The 6,000-nt window shown below is 43.9% G+C and overlaps 1 non-coding gene across 1 annotated transcript; it reads left to right on the forward strand.

The window, feature by feature from the left end:
• The first annotated feature begins 3,578 nt into the window (after positions 1-3,578).
• TRNAN-GUU (transfer RNA asparagine (anticodon GUU)) lies at positions 3,579-3,652 on the forward strand. The gene has a single exon. It is a non-coding gene; the product is annotated as a tRNA-Asn (tRNA).
• Positions 3,653-6,000: the final 2,348 nt, after the last annotated feature.

The following is a 6,000-nucleotide window of genomic DNA, read 5'->3' on the forward strand; positions in this document are numbered from 1 at the left end:
TAATGGCCTGTAAAGTGACTTCTCTGTGTGAGAGTCTTCATTTTCTTTTAATTTACAGTTGTCTGTGTGACTTGTTGCTGTAACTTTGCCTCTGTATACCATTTTGCTTCTGTAAATATATATCTCCTCCTGACCATCATCAGATCATCGTCTTCTGCTTCTTACCTGCCGAAGATAGCTAAACATCACTGACTAGAACTGATAGATAAGGAAAAATACAAAGGTGCTATCATACGCGCACGCGCAGAGCGGTTGTGGCTAGGTGAGTCGCCAACAAAGCGGTCCCTGTGCGACGAAAAACGATATGCCGTCAAGAATGAGATTAAAGAGACAGACTACAAGGGAGAAATAACTCGCGATTTCAAGACTATTCAGCGCGCGTTTGTTGATTATTATTAAGAACTGCTGGGTCACGAGGCAAACTTGCAAGAAGGCTTTGAGTCAGATTTTTTGTCACTGTTGCCTATACTAGGTGATGAAGTTAAGCTTAACCTAGAGGCACCTATTAGCGTTATTGAAATCGAGCGTGCTATTGACGAGTTGAGCTCTGGAAATGCACCGGAACCAGACGGGCTTAGTGCAGCTTTCTGCAAAGCCTTCAAGAGTGATATGGCGTATATGTTGCACAAAATCAAGAAATGTATGAAACCCACATGATGCCTCCGTCGTTCCGAAAACCCCACATTGTTCTCGTACCGAAGAGTGACGATCCCACCAGGCGACTATCAGTAAAAGCTTATAGGCCCATAAGTCTTACAAATGTAGACTATAAGATTTTCATGAAGGTTTTAGGAAGAAGATTGCAGAATGTAATAAAGTCTATTGTTGGCCCGCACCAAACGTGCGGAATAAAAGGTCGAACAATACATACAAACATTTATGTAGCACGTAGTATTCTAGAATGCTGTGATTCATTTGAGAAACGTGTAGCCCTGTTGCAATTAGACATGGAAAAAGCCTTTGACCGCGTTAGTCACCATATCTTGTTTTCTATTCTTGAGCATGTGAATGTTGGCCGCGTTCTTGTTGACGTGTTAAAATGGCATATGCTGGTTGTAGGGCAAACATCATTATTAATAAGCAACTGAGTGAAAGCATTACTGTTCGTTCTTCAGTGAGACAAGGGTGCCCTTTGTCGCCATTGTTGTTTGCCCTGTATCTCGAACCATTCTGTCTAAACATTATGTCAAATGAGAATGTACACGGCTTTGCGATATTCTCCACTGAAGTTAAAATCCTTTCTTACGCAGATGTCATTGCAATCTTCTGCGCAGATAAAGATAGCGTAACAGAAGCAGTGAAAGAGGCAACTAGGTTTTGCAAAGTTTCAGGAAGCGTGATAAACTGGGAAAAGTGCTTCGGCTTTTGGCATGGTAACTGGGATTCTGCGCCTATCATGCACGAAGGCTTTCAGTGGGCAATGTCACCTGTTGAACATTTGGGAGTTCCGCTAAACGATTATAAAGAAGCAGCAAAGTACTGGGAAGCAGAAATTGAACGAGGGCGTGAAAATACGCGCAAATGGGGTGGCCGAGATTTTTCTATTTTTACTGGAGCCACAGTATGCAACCTGTTTCTAGTGGCCAAAGTTTCGTATGTGCTTCAGGCATTGTGCATGTCACGAACCAGTGTCCAACGATTGCACCGAGCGTTTGCAGTGTTTATTTGGGGGTCGAGTTGGGAGAGGACAAGCCGCACAAATCTGTTTCGATCTGTAAAAAGCGGCGGCCTGGGTTTGACTCATTTGTTCGTTAGGCAACTTGTGTCGAGATTTATATTCCTTCGGGACCAAAAAGACGCTTTCTTGCGGACAGTAATGCAACTGTGGCTGGGTGATCATCCAGTCCTGTTCAACACACGAGGGTCAGAAGTTTTCTCTGGGAGGTTGTTAGAGCTTTTCAATTTTTGAAATTTCGCTTTTCAGTACAGTACCTTACTGAAGTATCGAAGAAAGAACTTTACAAAGCACTCATTGATACTATGTTACCTGTTCCTGTCTACCGGACCATGTACAGTGTAGGTCAAGGGAAAAATGTGCTGAAAAGAGTAAAGAGGATGCCTGTGCGGGCCTCGGTGAAAACCTTCTTTTTTCAGTTGCACAGTGGCACTCTACCAGTGAAGCCCTGGCTTCAAGGGAAGGGTATTTTTGTCCCATGGTCTGTAAATTGCCTAATTTGTAGAACACCGGAGACGATAGATCACATGTTCCTTCACTGTACAGACTCTGTATTTCATTGAGACATCTTACAACGAACGGTTAAAACGTTGCTTCCAATATCGCCATACGGAATACGATTTCTACCTGTAGAGAGTGGGGACGACATACCATATGACATGTATGTCATATGGTATGTCTCCAAATACTGTGTAGGCTTCTCAGCCTACACAGTATTTGGAGAAATCGGAAGGCATTCAGGCATTCAGACGAGACTGTACTCCCCGTCAGGGAGTACTTTATAGTAAGCATGTCTTATGTAAGAGAAGAGTTTAGGGCCCAAAATGAGCCCCCGGAGTGGCTCTCAGTAATGGACGACCTTGTACAGCTTAAACGCTTTCACCTTTTTGAAAATGTTTTAAAATTTTGACCTTTAAATTTTTATTTCACCCTGACCTTATAAAGCATCGTTTTATATGATATTCAAAACCAAAAGAAGAGTTTAAAAAATGATGCTAGAATTTGTTATTGACAAAAAATGGTCCGAACATGGCTGTTACGCAAACATTCATAACTAGCCAATGGATTGCAGAAATTCTAAACTTTTTGGCACAGAGTTAGCCAAATAACCAGGCTGTGCAACTAACTAGGATCTTTGCCATCCGATAATTGGGAATCATGTTATACAAAAAATTCCAAAGAAAACAAATGTGTCATTTTTGTTTGCATTCCTTGTCATAAAACATGATTACATCAAAACTTACCATTCTATTTCATTCATCCCAGTTCATTACACAGGTTAGTAATAGAGAAACGAGCGTGCAAAGTTTCATTGAAAAATGTTCCTTCAGTTCAAAGTTACAACTGTTTGCACAGCAAGAAAGTGCAAGAAATCAAGTTTTGTGAAAAACACGATTAAAGTTTTTCAATCCTTGTAGAGACGTTAGTAGCGTCAGGCACCCCCCTTGCGGAAATTTAAAGAAATATTTAAAAAAATACAAAGCCTTACAAATTGCCTTTAAAAATCTTTTACATATGAGACTAAAACATAACAGAAAAGTTTCAATATGCGCCGTAGATTATCGTTGAGTTATCAGTTTCTGTTACCAAACCACATCAGTTTCGGTTTCGGAACTGTTCATCATCTGTTGGAAAGTTAGCTATAACTTTTGAACTAAATAAGATGCGAACATGATTCTTGCTGCAAAACATTCTTGAATGTTTGGGAACTCTCTAAATCTAAACAAGAAAAAATGTCATTTTTACAAAAAAATGCCTTTTCAAAGGTGGTGGCATACCTTAATCCTGTTGCGTGAGCGAGGCAGATTTCCGCTCGCGCCTTTTACTTGTCATGTGATGTAGATGCTGTACAGATGTGTTTTTTTTTGTGTTATATTCCAATGTGGTAAAAAAGAAAAAAAAAGCCTCCGTGGCGCAATCGGCTAGCGCATTCGGCTGTTAACCGAAAGGTTGGAGGTTCGAGTCCTCCCGGTGGCGGCATTTTTTGGTTGTAGCTGTAGTATAGTAGTTGTCACTATGCAGCACAAGCAAGTTTGGGTAATTTAGAGACACACACACACATCTAACATTTTACTTTGGGGCTGTAGTCTCGTGGATTAAATGAAAAAAATGCTTCAGGAAACACTAAACACCCTAGCCACTTGAAGCTGCTCGAGCGTGTTGTTAGCTAGAGAAGTTTTCTTCTTGGCATACCTCCAGACCAGGCCTTCGTGGCGCTGGGAGATTCTACTTCCGGTCGCCGAGGCGAACGGACGTGTTTTCATGGGCTCCAACGGAGCGGTGTCAGCGGCCCAGCAGGGCCGCGGAAACAGGTTTTTGGATTCTACGGACCAGGACTACCAAGTGGTTTTGCCGCAGCTGCCATCAGGTCGTACTGTTTTGAACACTATTTTCTTGCATGCCGATGTAAAAAGTCGGCCGTACCACGTTGAAGACTTTCGAGATGCGCTCGCTCGTCTGGGTATGCTCCCCGAGGTTATCGCCTTGGGGGCGTATCAGATGAATCATGTATGGGCGCTTACCTTCAAGGATGGAACAGGATTGCAAAGAATGTTGGCAATACATGAGCTGACTGTAAAAGGAAGCCAGTGCATGATAATTGATCCGTCAAACCAAGACATCAGGCTAAAGATGCATTGGTTGCTATGCCCGACGAAGACATCCGTGCGGCTTTTGTGCCCTACGGAAAAGTGACCGACATTTCAAAGGAAAAGTGGCGGGTGCACGGAGTTACCGACAAGACAACGACGACGAGGCTTACTGGACTCAAGCTAAAGCCAGGAGTGGAGTGTCTGTCGAAGATCTGCCACACCAACAGCGCATTGCCGGTGAAATGCCGGTGAAATGGATGAAATGGCCGGGAGGTTCGGAAGAAGCTTCGGAACATATCATGGACGAAGCTGATGTCAAGGAAGTAATCAATGTGACGGGAAAAACGTCCGGCTCATTATCGGATTCTCAACAGACTGCGCCTGAAAAGGTAGATGAGACCATCTCTGAAGATAGACGAGAGGAAGGACGAGAGCAAGACGGCGTCGACCAGGCGAACGCATCAACAACTGCTCAAGGGAAGGACGACACCGTCGCAGCAGCGGCAAACGATGAAAGTCAGTCGGAACTAATGGAAGTAGTTGGGAACGCAGCAGGGAAGAGGAAGTACGGCGAGAGCGCGGGGACAGAAGACAGCCTGAATGGGACGGTTAGCGAGGAGCCGCCAGCGAAGACGGTGATGCCTCGTCGTAATATCTTCAAACCAAAGCCCAATGTGTCCGCCGGCCGAAAAGCGGCCGAAGAACAGCCTCCGTAGTAACGGGGGCCAGCAGACTGAGGGGACGAAAAGGAACTGCCAACATCCAAAAATGGCTTCGTACCAGAGACGCGGTGACTTCATGGGCGTCACTTGCTCCATGGGCGCCTGGAAACCAATGTTTCAACTTGTTGAGGTAAGCACCGTGTGGTCCGTTTGTTTTGCTTTGAAATGGCGTCAAACTTTCAGTCAGCGCTACGTGTAGCGACCTTAAACGTCAGGGGCTTGGCAGCCAGACGGCGACAGTACCAAGTCAGCCGGCATCTACTTGAAAATGATATAGATGTGGTTGCTATACAAGAAACAAAGGTAGAGAACCAAGAGCAAACGGACCGCATGGTGCAGCCATTTAGATCTCAGTACAATGTTTGTGTATGCCATGCAGTTGGTACCTCGGCAGGCTGTGCTGTGTTATTACGAAATAACTTGGGCATAGTTGAAAAGGCAGTCACGGTGTGTGCATCTGGACGATTGGTTGTAGTTGATTTTTCCTTTTCTAACCTGAAGTGGCGAGTAGTTTGTGTATACGCGCCGACCAAGGAAAGTGACCGAAGGATATATTTTGAACAGCTAGAGGTGTACTTTAAATGTGAACGAATGTTAATGTACTGGGTGACTTCAATTGTGTGTGCATGTCTGAAGATCGCGCTAGGAGGCAAGCTGTAACTGACCAGAGTGCATATGTATTGAGCACGCTGGTTTCAGAATATAACTTAGAAGATGTCTGTGCATTTTAACATCTGGCAAACAAGTGCAGTACACTCACTTCCAACGTGGAATCCATGCAAGGCTTGATCGCGCGTACATTAGCTTGGAGCTTGTACCCCTATGCAAACAATATGAGGTTAAATACGTATCTTTTACCGACCACACTTTAGTAATGTTCAACATTGGAGGAAAAAAACAACTAAAATTTAACTAGGAACTTTGGAAGCTCAATGTTAAACTGCTAGATGACAGTACTTATGTCAACACAGTAAATGAATTGTTAAAGAAACTCCTGGATACTAGCTCTGAA

The sequence above is a fragment of the Amblyomma maculatum genome, chromosome 7 (genome assembly GCF_055883805.1).
Source record: "Amblyomma maculatum isolate TAMU_Amacu chromosome 7, ASM5588380v1, whole genome shotgun sequence".
In the NCBI taxonomy this organism is placed as follows: Eukaryota; Metazoa; Arthropoda; class Arachnida; order Ixodida; family Ixodidae; genus Amblyomma; species Amblyomma maculatum.